Raw genomic sequence first — 14,722 nt, 5'->3', positions numbered from 1 at the left:
TACTACCAGAAGCACAGGACTCACACTTGGATCAGGGAAAGTCACAAGGTTAACAAGAAGCTATTAATTGATTTCGTTTTATTCAAGTATGTCGTTACCATTGTTTTGGTAATGACTAAGAAGAGTGTTCTTATCCCGACCCTAGTAGTCATCTCACATTGAGTCCGACTACGATGAGTAGGTTACGGGGTTCAGATAACCAAGTTTGAGGTAGCGTCCGACTTAAACCGAACAATTGAAATCAAAGCGATCAATAGAAGTATCGCGCTCGTTGTTAAAGAAGTTGGTAGCTAGAAATGCTACATGTTAAAGTGTGATTGTATCACATTAGAACATGAAGGAAGGCATAGTCTATTTTATAATTTAACTCTAAGAGAACTGATTCTAAACGTGCATCACATGATGATAGGTCATAATTTGGAGTCTAACCTGAGGTAGAGAGCAGGTGCACGATCAAGTACTGCTTACAGTCAATAAGTCTAAGAGATAGACTTGAAGGGATATAGAAGTTATAATTATTACCTAGGATGAAGATATGACGTATGCAGTCATTATACGAGCCCTGTTTCGTTGATGATTACGGGACATAATCATCCTAAGGGGGAGATAATTGTAACGCCGGCAGATCCGGGCTAGTCAATTTAGAGGCAATAGGGGTCGAAAACGACTTTTCGACAAAAGATTATTTAGAATAAATAATCTTAACCAAGTTATAGAATATGTCACAAGGTTTCCGTACATATAAAGAACGCCGAAATCCGAGTTATAACGAAGAATTTATGACCCGTCGAAGTTTCGCGACGGAATCGACACGACACCGTGAAGCGTAAATAGTGAATTTACAATGGAGCAATATTCAGCCTTAGTAATCTAAACGAAAGTCGTAGAATTCTTTAAACTGAGAGCATCCATAAAAAGAACGCCCCAAATCTGACTACGTATGGGGAAGTTACGATTTTTCGAAGTTTCGGCTTAGAAGTGTACAACCCGAAATTCGAATATTAGATCAAATGGTTTTTAGCCGACACGACCTAAACGAGAATCGAAGATCTCGTTAAGATTAGCATAATGAGAAAAAGATGGATGAAAACAGACGTCGGATGAAGAAGTTATGAGAATTTAACGGACCAATCATGTCCCAGTCTGTTAATAACGTAACTTTTAAAATTGAATCAAAATTAGCCGATGGAGTCTAAATGAAAGTTGTAGAGTACGTTGCCATTTTCGTGTGGATATAAAGAACGTCGAAAATAGAGATGGTACACAAAAGTTATGAATTTGTAAAGTTATGTGTGCAATTTGCAAAGCCTGATGCCTTAATGATGATATGGCATGATCTGGACCATTGCTTGCTGATGACGCCTCGCTTCGGATGAAGGACACGCCACCCCTCGCTATGCCCAGCGTCCGAAGCTCGGTACGCGCCACGTACAGCTGCCCCCCTCGGTCCACAAGCAGCCGCGTAGCTCCAGCCGATGTCCAACGCGTGTCTCGTACGAAGCCATCTGGTAGCCCGATGCGAACTACGCCCAGCATAGCCGAGGACTACGCCCAGCATACCTCTGAGGCTGCTAAGGCTATAAATAGCATGTGAATTCATTCGAATTCTCACACCAATTTTCTTTCTCTCTCTAAATTACTTTCTCTCTCTAGGGTTTTAAATCCCCCCTAAAGCCTAGGAGAACCCCTAGCACCCGAGGGAAGCCCCGAGGCTCCTAGAGTCCAGAGAAAAAGTGTCTTTCGGTTTCGGAAACGCTGCTCCGTGTAAAGCCCGGTTTTCTTTAAAATCTGTTGTAAGTGAGCTACGCTTACGTAATTTTTAATATAGCTTTCAAATAATTATAGTAATGTTATTAGGTCCTTAAAATAATTATTTGGGCTATTATTATGAGTTATATTGTGTGTTATTTAATGCTTACATAATAATAATAATAGCTAGACTATTAATTAGTCGTGGTCGATGTTAAACTAAATCGTAGTGGTATTGGTACTAGGTTTTATCGAAGGAAAATTGTTTTGAAAGTATCGAAGCGCTGTCTGAGTGCTGAGTCACCACCGTATCAAGTGAGTGCATAGTCCCTTTCATCTTACACATAGATATGAAGTATTTTAATATAAATTACGTGCTATGTGTGCATATTGTCTGAATACTTGTTGTCTATGCTGGGTGAAAGATTTTTATACATGTTTTGAATGATTTAAACTGTATATGTATTTTATATCTACAAAATGTGTTGGGTAAAACCTGGGTAGATGAAATAGTTGTTGTGTGATAACACGATGAAAGAAATCAATGTTGATAGTGATCCAGTCATCTAGTGGAGTATAGATGACGACCATGGACGATACTAGACAATCCAGTGGAACGCTAGCAGGTTTGTAACCTGTAGGTGTTTTTGAACTAGGTGCTCATTAGGTATTTTTGAACTTTGTGTGTTAACTAGGTATTTTTGAACTGAGTGTGTTCACTAGGTATTTTGAACTAAGTGTGTTCACTAGTTACTTTTGAACTAAGTGATTACCAGATGTTTTAGACTACGTGTTCACCAGTTGTAATCTATAAGCCTTGGTAACGATGGACTTGGTGTCGATTCCTTAGGATGATCCTTAGGAATGAATAAACGATGAATAGCTGATTCTTTGGGTAGATCCTTAAGACTAAAGAGGATAATGGGGATGAGTAATTGGGTTGATTGTTTGATTGTTTAAACATAATAATTATATTATTGTGGGTTGAAAACCCTATGTACACACCAGGTTTCCCAACCAGACCCACTCAGTTTATTTATATCACAGGAGTTGATATGAAGTCACATTACACTAAGAGATTAAAGAGATGTAGATCAATAGTGTAAATAAATGTAAGTTCCATTTATGCTTATGTTTCTATATTGACAATGAAATCCCAAACGTTTTAAAATGAATAAAATACGTTTCTTCGAAAATGTTTTGATAACGTATTTATCGTGTTTTTCTGGGAACAAATTCCGCAGCATTTTTATGAAAAGAAGTACTCTGATTTTTACAAAGCATAAACAAAATCGGTCTTTTCTGGCCGTGAAAAATGGGGATGTCACATGCATAATCCTACTCAAAGGGTTCGTGAACGGATCTGCAGGATAATCTTCTGAAGATACTCTCTTCACTATAAAATGACCTTCTACAACCCTACGTCTTATGTAATGGTACTTTTTGTCGATATGCTTGAATCTACCATGATCCTTGGGTTATTTGTTCAAAGCAACCGAGCCTTCCTTATCATAGTAAAGTTCCATTGGCTCTTAAATGGTCAGGACTACTCCGAGATTGCCGATGAAGTTCTTCAACCAACCTGCCCCCTTTTATTTATCACTCGTGCACGATGTACTTTGATTCACAAGTAGAATCAGCCATTTATACTACTTGGAACATTTCCAAGTTGCTATTCGACCATTTATCAGAAACACCCAGCCCGACTAAAAACACAAGTTGTCTCGATCTATCTAAATGTTAGTGTCACTATATCAAGTTACTCTTAACATATCACTACCTCCAAGGACTAAAATCATATCCTTCGTCCTTCGCATAAATATAAGTATTTTCTTACTACAGTCCAATGAGCTATGCCAGGATTTCTCCAAAAACAACTGACCATGCTCGAGGCATAAGGCACGTCAAGGCGAGTACATGTCATTATTGGATTAGTGTCTAAGTCCATAACTATTTTGGTATGTACTTGACCCGATTATGAGCATGGTCCTTTTGGGTTGCCTTTACCATAGCAATCTGTAGGATGATTTAAGGAGAGAAAGGTTTATATATGATTTATTAATATATTATGAGAATAATATATTAAAGGAGAAATCATATTGTTTAATTAATATTAGTCAAGAATTAATTTTGTGGCTAAAAGAGATTAATTAAACTTAGGGGACTGGAGTTATAATTATAAGATAATTATAATTGGGCTATGGATCACCTAATAAAATATAGGTTGGACGAATTCTATGGGAAGCCCATTAGAAATCATCCAAGGGATATGTTAAAGGAGTCCATGGGCTGCTTAGGGCTTAAGCAGCCAAATTAGGGTTTCCTAGTTGTAAACCCTAATAGCCTACATGTATATAAATGAACCTTAAGCCCCAAAAACGTGGACAAGTCTTCCTCTAGGGTTTCTAGACGTTTTTGGGTGCCTCCTCTCTTCTCCTATTCGTGTAGTTGTTTAGTGGTGTTTGTGACTCCATTAGAGGTGCAGCACTTGAGGCACTAAGCTTGCTGAACCCAATCAAAGCAAGGAATTGATTGTTATTGCTATATAACAATCAAAGGTAATTCTCTAAACCCTAATTTAGTTTGTTATATGATAGATCTAGGGTTTATAGCTTTGGATTTTCAATTGCATGTTCATTAGACAAACTAGATCCAAAAGCTATTAGGGTTTGCATGTACACCGTAGGATTGATCTTTTGCATAAAAGCCATCAGTGGTATCAGAGCCTATGGTTGTTTGTTTGATGTATTTGATGCAATTATGGTTTATTCTTGCTTTAAAATCGAAATTTAGGGTTTCTGGGGGCTGGACTCGCCGCTTCCATCGCTGAACTTGCCGAGTCCATGCCTGACTCGACGAGTCAGCTGGTCAGAAAGAGCTGATTTCGGGATTTTGTGGTTCTTTGGTTGTGGGATAGTTACCAAAACGTCTTTTATTGATATAAATCAGATTTTTATGATATTGGGTGATTATATTTGCCAAATTTAAAGATATCTTCATATTAATTGAATAATTACTTCCTTATATGATTAAATTTAATTATTTGAATTATTTGGTGAATTATCTTGCAAGAATTTGGACTAGGTCAAATTAGATAACCATCAATTAATTGTTAATTGCCTTATTTGAATTTTGTGATCTAGAATATTATTGATAAAGTTTGGAAAAGTTTCAAATTACTCCCTTAAGGTTTTATAGTTTAAATTTGAACTTAAAAGTTTTGTTTTTAAAATTTAAATAAATTAAACCCTAATGTTTTGAAATGTTTCAAAACTTGCCCTCAAGTTTTGGAATTTAAAAGTTGATTAAAAGTTTAATTTTGAAATATTAAATTCTAAAAACCCAAGTAATTTGAAAAGTTCAAATCACACCCTTATGGTTTTGTTAATTAATTAAAATGTATAATTAAAAGAGATTTAATAAACCCATAAAGTTTTGGTTTACATTTAATTCACTACTAGAAAAACAGCCTTTTACGACGCTCATTGCACGTCGTAAAGGGCGCAGACGACGCACAAATGCGCGTCAAGGAAGGCCCTGTCATAAAGAGAGATGACGTGCATTTACGACGCGCAGTTACGACGCACGTTTACGACACACAATGCGTATCAAGAAAGGCCCTGTCATAAAGGAAGACGACACGCATTTGCATATCGTAACCTTACGACGCGCGTGTTAATGACACGCAATGCGTATCAAGAAACCCCCTGTCAAGAAAGGCCATGTCATAAATGCAGATGACACACATTTTTGCGTATCATAATTTTAACTGTTTAAAAAAAATTATTTATAGATTTACTAATTTTCAAATTAAATTTCCATTTCATGTCTCATAATAGAAAATAAAATACCATATACAAAAAATATAATACATTGCACAAAAGTTAATGTCATACAAATAATCATTCCAATAGTACACAAATGGATAAATCTCAAAGGGATCACAAATATATTTGTCTTCTAATAGAACTTATACACAAGAAAGTACTGAATTTACTATTGAACTTATACACAAGAAGAAGGTGTTTGAATTCAGAAAATGTCTCAGCAACTGAATTGGCCCCAGAAGCTTGTGGTTTGACTGCAACTGAGATAAGGATACCATGTTTACTCTTCTTAAGCTTACTAAACAAACTTGACAATAAGATAATATAAAACTGAATTATTATTAAGATTAAATGCAGCTATGCACTCAAGCTATACAATAAGATAATTGGGTAGATTTTTCAAAGTACAATGTTCAAATAAGAAAAAATGAAATTAGGATGTTATAAACTTGTAATAAATAAATAAATCAATGAAAGTGCATTGTTACTTTATGAATCTAACCCTAAAAAAGCTATAGAACTGAGGAGGCGAAGATTACCACAACTTTATTTTGCAGCATGAATGTCCCCGTTATGATGGATATCTGTTGATGACAAAAACCAAATTATCAACATAAAAATAATTATAACATTTCTTGCATTTTGCATAAATATGTGCAAATATTATCTTATATTAAGCAATAAACTAATAGTAGCATGCAATTAATGAAGTAGACAGATTTAGTCCCTGGAAAACTTACAGATAAAACATTCTTTATAATGGATTCACAATTTAAAATCAACGAGAGAGCAAATCCAGTCAACATGGATATGAATGGATAACTTGTGAGTAGTGGTATAGACACAACCTACACAAAACATATTCAAGACCTCACTTATCAAACAAACATCCCATTTTTCAAGATTCATATATAAAACTTTTTTTCTCTCATGCAAAATCAATAATTACATCAAAAATGAATAATTAGACTAAACAAATGGTAAAAGAAAAACTAAATTAAAGAAAAAATGCTTACTCCTGCAATACGAGCTACTACTATGGGGCTAAATATCCTCTCCATAATTGGATACAATGTGAACTGGAAGTGTAAATCATATTCATACCTGTTTATAACCAGGGAGCACCTATGAAACATCATTATATAGCTCCTCGCTTCTAATTTCCTGCAAGTGTAAATCAAAATAATAAGCTAAATAGTAAATATGCATCAAGCCAAGGGCAAAAGGTGGAATTTTTAATACCTGACTTAGGAGCTTTGCTATGTCTATTGTTGAAAATGTGATCTCATGCATAGGCCTGGACTATCTCAGTTTAAAAGGTACATTTAGTTAGCCGATTGTGTACAAAAGATAATAAATGTCCTGATGTCTAGTGGCTTGGGATTAAAGGACTTACAACAAATCTTGTAAGAGCATGAATGAAAAGTGCAGTGTTGTAAACTGTAATAGAAAGAAATAAAAGTAAAATGTTTTTACAATAAGCAAATACATAAAAGTATGTTGTTATTTATTGTAAACTGTAATATACCTGCAAAGTGAATATGACCTGGAAAGTGAATATCATCTTTTGTCACATTCTCCAACATGATGAACTCAGGGACATTAATTAATGGAGGATCATTTCTTGGATTGACAATGACTGGAATATCCAAATCATGCTTCCCATGCTTGTTCATGGTGGTAACCCTAACAGTATCTTCACTACTGAAGTTCCCCTCCTTGATTTATAAATATCATATAATATTAAGAGGTTAAAACTCAAAAGTAAAGGTAAAGTAGTTAAAAAAAATTGGTAGAATTTTGAGTACCTGATGTATCTAGGGTTTGCTCACACAATTGAACCACTTCTTTATGCTTCCCCAGCTGTGTAATAAGTAGGGGCAAATCAGTCAATTTCAATTATTAAACTAAAAAAGATCATGAATCACATTCACATACCATGAGAAGAGCCTCTCCTTTCATATTAAGTAGTTTCTCTGAATAGGAGCTTATTGACCTTCATGAAATTGGGATGTAATGCAGCAGCTATTCTACAGTCGTTTAGACATTTTGCCTCATTCTTCCAAGAGCCATGCGTATAGTTCCACGATTGCTATAACAGAAAATAAGAGGTTGTATACAAACGCTAGGTGTCTCTGTATGTTGTATTGCACTAATACCATTTGAATACCATACTTCAGCATCTGATAAATCTCCACTCTTATAAGCCTCGTTTCCTCTGCACAAATCAATTTATTTCAGAAATCAAAAGCATATCAGTTTTATACAAATGTAAAATATCAAAAAAAAATGGGGGGGGGGGGGATAAAACAACACCTTTTTCGCCAACTGTCACATGTTTCTTAAGTTGTAGCCTTTGTGTGCTCCTTGTTCCCAGGTTTATGAGAATGGGACACATTAACACAGCCAGTTCTCAGCTTATACTTCTTCTGATGTGGCCGTTGTCTCACTGCCATGTCAGCACTAGCAAAAGATGTAACAGAAGGTGAATATATAGATTTTCATGTAAAAAAAAGAACTTATAAGAATAACTAGCGGATCACAAGTAAGAGCATGGCCATTGATCATGCTAATAGGAAGCATGTTCCCATCTCGATCTGTTGTGTTCACTAGAGTCTCATCTCCATCCAGCCATATTTGAGCAACATCAAGTCCAGCCTTCACCAAACCACCCTATAAATAAACATATATATGTAAATACTAGTAAATAGTCAAACAAAAGTTTACTAAAGTCAACTTTAGGCTACTTACTGGATTGTTTCGGAGATCCAAAATGTAAGATTCAACACCCTGATTTTCCAATTCACGAATGGCGTGTTTCATATCTGTAGCAGCAGTCTGTTTACAAAAGCTTGTTGTTAGATGAGTTTAAGATATGAAGTTATAAAGTAAGACTAAGATTTGGAGAATTAATAAGCACCTGGGAGAAGGCTAATAGCTTTACATATCCGGTTTTGGATACATGACCATTTGGTGTTCTATGAGGAATGATGACACTTGATATAGGAGAAAGTCTGATGAATTCACGGGGTAGTTTCACCTCTCTAAAACTAGAGTCAATGGCCAACTTTTTTCCCTGTAGATCATAAATATGAACATGCACAAATATCTATAAAATCCTTTGGAAAGGAATCAAGCATTCCATTCCTTCCTACGAAACTTACATTGTGCACTTTGACTGTAACACTTGTCCCAACATGACCTCTGAGCTTTTGTGCAGCAGCTTCACCACTAATCCCTTTAACTCTCTCTCCATTTATTTCAATCAACTCATCTCCTATATGTATTCCAGCTCTAGCAGCTGGGCTACCCTCAACATAGGACAATACAACCTTAAACAAAAAAATTTAAATTTTTAAAAATAAAAAATAAATAAGAATCCATAACTGAGGTCTCAGGTTCAAGTCTCGGCATCACCAACCAGATGACCTGTTTCTGGTTCAGTATTCACAAATAGTCCAACTCCTTGCACGTTTCCATCACTTCCAATTCTAAAACTTTGGTATTCCTGTACAAATCATTGCCGAAAAGAAAATAAAGTAAGTTTCCCCTTTTGGAATCTAGGAGTAAGAATAAGTTACAAAAATGGTCCCTGTTGTTTCTGAATTTTAGTCCAAAACTGAAAACTCTTTCAGAAACCATAGGGATAATTTTTGTAAAAATAATGGGAAAAGTTGCACCTTTGGACTGATAATGCGAGTGAATGGATCTCCAAGAGTAGAAATCATTCCTTTAATCTTGCTGTATGCGGCATCAACTATTCTAAGTGAAGCATTTCCACCATTGTTTGCTGGAATTTCGAGTCCCAGTCTACAGAAAACACATAAACTTATGTTAAACTTATTGACACTAAATGACATAGAACAAAAGAAATGAATCGTACCTTGATGATTAAAAGTTGGATCAACAAAAATCTCTTTGATCAAACCCCAAGTCTCTATGAGAGTTCGCTGCACAACATTCACCAGTTACAAAATCAAATTTTACCAAACCCATATAAGCAATAGATCGAACAACTTATCTTCACAACCCAAACAAACTACTAAAAAAGATGATCGAACTGAACACCCACCTCATGAGTACGAGAAGCTGGGAATGCTATTGTCAAGGACTTGGCAAGAGCTGGCAAATCTAAACAAACAGAGACTGCAACAGCGAGCCCGATCCAACCTTTAGCCATTGAATCAATCAATTTCCTATTGGATTCAACTGATTCGTTCGAATTTGCCTTGGGTAAAGCTTGAGGTGGTGTTGGTACTTTACACTTGCTAGGGTAACCATTGAAATTGGAAGAAGATAATCGGTACTTATAGGGAAAAGTTGAAGAGGTTAGTGTTAGAGGGGTTTTGGTGTAAATTGATGAAAGGGGTGAAGAATTACTAAGATCGAGATTAGGTCGGCGTAGAGCATCCATGGTAGATACTCTAACTAGGGGATTTAGGGGGTTTGTAGATCATAATCAAGATGAAGGGATTTATGGGGAATGAATGAACAAGTGTAATGGTTGGATTTAGGGGGATTTATGGTAATCCCTAAAAATCGGACCCAAAAATCTCTATATCGGGTTTACAAATACACAAACCACGCTTTTTCGTGGTTCAGAAAACCATAAGGGTGATTAGGGTTTTCCAGAGAGAGAAAGAGAGAGAGAGAGAGAGAGAGAGAGAGAGAGAGAGAATGCAGAGCTAGAGACTTGACCCAACATTTATTATACCTGGTAGAGAAGAAATAAGGAGCTTTGCTAAACCCTGTCGCAACCATTAATCTTTGTATCCTCACACAGTCACACAGGGAGCAATGAGCGATCTCAGAATTCTCACAGGTCTCGTCAATCTGGCCCCTCATCCAAGAAGAAATCCGATACTGATAAGCAGAAACGAGGCCTCACAGAGAAATCCTAAGGTTTTTCGAATGTTTCTTGATTTTCCATAACAAGATAAGACACAAGCGTGGTGTGTACTTACAAGTAAGGCTTTAGAGGGGTGAATAGGAGGCTGAGATCATAGAAGCGAAGAATAAATAAAGGGTAGAGATAGTTAGAGACAGCGAGGGAGGGCAGCATACGACAACAACAAACTTCATCATCTTCTTCCACTGCCTGGCGGTGTGTAATTCGCGGCGACGACATGATTAGGGCAAGAGGGAAACAACCATCGAAATAGAGAAACAAAAGGGGAGAGTCGATTGTGAAGATGAAGAAAAGAAGGTGGAAAAGAAAGGCGGGTTTTCAAAATTTTAGGGTTTCGTTTCCCCGTTATCTTCTCAAGGCGTGTTTCCTTAAAATTATAAAGCGACACCTATAGAAGACGCACGTTTAAGATAAAGCACCCTCCGTGTTTTTAATTTTTTTTCTTGAGACACTAATTTAAGGGCACACAAAAATGCGTGTCCACTATCCTTCAAATTTTGGAAGTCTAACATTATTTTTATGGACGCCCAAAAATGTGTAACATGAATCAGCGAGTGTCATTGTTTGCGCGTCATTAAAGGCTATTTTTCTTGTAGTGATTAAATTAAAAGGTATAATTTACTAAGTTAAACGACCTAGTATTTTAAAAGTGTAAAATACACCCTATACTATATATAACATTAAAAGTCTAATATTATATACATGTATGAGTAAACAGTCAGTCTTACCGTTAGTAGGCCTCATGCACGAAGCTGGTCTATAAGGGGGTGTTTAAGGAAATTGCCTATAAAATGGCGAGTAAATGGGTATCCACTCTTACCCACCGCACTCTTGACTAGTGGAGGGTCGTTAGCAGAACGGGTAGGATAGGACAGAAACCTTCCATTATAAGTATAATGAAGTACACAAGTAACTAAATGCTTTTCAAATTCCCAAATCATAGTTACTTTAGGCAAAATGTGAAATTGTATGCTAACCCATGGAATTACACTTCGTACCCTTGTCAAACGTTAGTGGAGCGTGTGTGGTTAACCGACACACTAATTTGGGGATGACATTGGTGGCGAAGGGTGGCTCGATGCTTATCATAGATCAATGGAGCGTGTGTGGCTATCCGGCACATTGATTAGGTGATAGTAGCATTGGGTGCACCACGTGATTCATATGGTTATTCACACCTTCTTTGTCATCCTCGGCATCCCAGTCACAAATAGAAGGGCATAATCGAGATTAAACATGCCATTGAAAAGTTCAATGAATCTCAAAAGATCTAGGAGTTTCAATTCATTTAAAACTTAAACTTCTTTTTCGTTTTTCATGGAGGAAATTGGTAAATCGTCATTTACCTACCTTCAAATATTGTGCAACTAGATTACGGCATCCCTCTTCTAGGTTGTAGAATATTGTGTTGGATCCTAGCCTTAATAACTCATATGGGTGTTTTATTAAGGACTCAGTCAGCTTAACTTGAATTTTCTCCCGTTTTGTAGATGTCTGAATCTTACAATGGTCTTCCCAAATCCTTTGGAACAAGCTTTCCAAATGAAGACGATGTTCTGAGATACGATCAAGGAAATGAGACTCATGCTTCACTTCCTCCACCTCCTCCAATTGTTCTCCTTAATCCACAAGTTCAAAGGCTTGAAAAGTTCAAGCTCACTCAAGCCCCTTTGGCAAGTAAACACGAAGATGGGAAACCTATGTGTGCACACGTCTTAGAGATGAAGTCACACATTGATAGGTTAAGCATGATGGGTGTCGAGATTTCAAGTGAGTTGGCTATTGACTGGGTTCTTCAGTCACTTACTGAATCATGTAGTGATTTCGTTAGAGAGTACTATATGATGGATCATGATGTGACCCTCATTGATCTCACCTATTTGCTTATAGCTGCTGAATCAGCAATGATTTGGCGTGCTGGTCAAGAAAATATATCTGGTGAATCAAACTACCAAACTTCAATGGACACTAGCAACATTGGAAGTCCAGAAAGAACTAAGTCTATGATTGTCTAGTGTGCTGTGCCAAAGGAGTCCATTTTCTTTTATTCCCAAGAGAAGGGGCATTGGAGACGACACTACCCTAACTACTTGAGAGATCTAAAAGATGGGAGAGTCAAGACGTATGGCTCTGCTTCAGGTAAAATCCATTAACTAACTCTTTTAAATTCCTATTCTAGATTCTTAATACATCATGTGATAAGATTACGTTTTGATGTTTTGTAGGATCGAAGAAAAGAGTGGAAGCTTAATGGAAGAAGTGAGTTGAATCTAATCGTCAAGAAAGTGGATTCGATCGCATTGTTTGAAGATTGGATTTTTGAGCTACTACTTGGAGTGAGAATAGATTGTTAACAAATATGTAATAACATAGTTTTTCAATTGAATTGCATTATAAGGACAAATTTTTTCCGTAATAAAATGAATTTTGATTTTATCTTATTTATTTATCCTTGCAATGGCATGTATGAAAAATTGATGTTTTAAGGTTTCTATTATTAGCAATAATGGATTTGATTCTTGATTATGTTATTTGCGGAGATGTTAAGAATTCACCAAATAGGGAGAGTTTCTCATCGCCCAAGTTTCAATTGGACGGAAACTTGGAATCATACAACTTGGTTGCATGATGAATGAAAATTTTCATATTTGGAAATTAAACTAATTCCTCGACAAAGTGTCAAGTGAAGGTCTAGGAGATCGAGTACACTAGGTTGTGCTTTGATCAAGTCCACCACAAAGAGAGATAAGATATTCGTCATGATTTTCTAAAAGTTTAGTAAATATAATTATACTTATAAGAATAAGTGTAATTCTGAGTTGATTGAAAGTGTTTGAATGAATTGCAGAACGAATAAAGAAGAATCAAGTAGGCAGAAAGATAAAAGTTTCTCTATTCTAAGAAGAAGGGAGAGTACCTTTTATTGTGTTTTATGATAAGTCTTAATGATTAAGAACCATATCTCAATTGATCCTCTAATTGAGTCTTAGTGCATTGTATGTCTAAGAAGAGGAATCGAGAATTGTGGAAATGGTTAAATCAATAAGTCGATCATACTTCATTCCAATATCAAGTCTTAAAGTTATACTCCAAGATTGTGAATTGAGTGACAAGTCTTAAGTAGGTTTATAACACTCATTAAATGTGTAATTTGGAAAAGTTTTCTTATTCTTGCACATTTGAAATAGGTGAGTTGTGCTGTCTTGGATAAGACAAAGACCAACAAGGACCAATTATGTGAAGTGTTTTGTCTTGATAAGAACTACACTAACTCTTGAATATTTTTTTTTTATCTAGCAAAGTTTCCTAACAAGAGAATCATATATGTCAAGAGGTCAGTGGGATTTTTAATGATCTCGAAAAAGGTTTCAAGAACAAATCAAGAATAAACCTTATCGATCATCACTAGCACACGACTTCAGGTTTATAACCTATCGTGTTGACATTATTTTGTTTCTGTGTCATTCCAATTGAGTTAATTATGCATGTGAGTTCTATGAGTTCTCATTTTAATGCATAAAGACAAAGTACCTTGATCAATGGAAAGTACATTGATATGTAAGGATAAGTTGCTAAACTACATGGAAGACATGGTGGGCACTCGTGTTACCATAAGGCAAGAAATCAAGATTAATAAAGTTCAGTCCATATGAGTTTGGATTTGTCGCCAACTTTGGTTTTGGCAAATTCACATGGATAGGAACTCATACACCATAAAATCTAAGTGTCATAAGAGTCCCTCCTTCATGAAAATGATTGTGAGGAAATGCTTTCACTAAGAGAGATTTTAAGAAGATAGCAATTGTGATAATTGTATTCTCAAATTCGATTATGGTTACGGCATCCCTTTCCATAGTTAGAATTGTGAGATTTGGCAATTAGATTGAACATTTGGAACTTAGTATCATAAGTTCTTAATTGTTTAGACACACATATGAGCTATCTAAGGTAAAGGTGTATAAGGTTAAGAAGCTTAGATCAAGGCTTATCAAAGCATCTGGTATTAGAAATATGAACTTCATAAATTCAATTGGTATTGTTTCTAGAAGTTCAGTTGTTTTCTGAATACATGTCAAAGCTAGTGGGAGCATAAGTGTTACGCTTATATGATAATAATCATCATGATAGTGGGAGCGTAAGTGTTATGTTTGTATGATTATTATGGCAAGTATTGCAAGTTAGCAATATTAATTATAGAAAAACAAAGATTCAATTTGCAAGGTTGCATGGGTTGAAA

The 14,722-nt window shown here is 35.9% G+C and overlaps 1 pseudogene; it reads right to left on the bottom strand.

The window, feature by feature from the left end:
- Positions 1-6,088: 6,088 nt before the first annotated feature.
- Positions 6,089-9,990, bottom strand: LOC145095711 (carboxyl-terminal-processing peptidase 3, chloroplastic-like; annotated as a pseudogene).
- Between the last annotated feature and the right edge of the window lie 4,732 nt (positions 9,991-14,722).

Source organism: Lactuca serriola, chromosome 3 (genome assembly GCF_051521515.1).
Source record: "Lactuca serriola cultivar US96UC23 chromosome 3, Lser_US96UC23_V15, whole genome shotgun sequence".
Taxonomy (NCBI): domain Eukaryota; kingdom Viridiplantae; phylum Streptophyta; class Magnoliopsida; order Asterales; family Asteraceae; genus Lactuca; species Lactuca serriola.
This window is presented reverse-complemented; position numbering and strand designations above follow the sequence as displayed.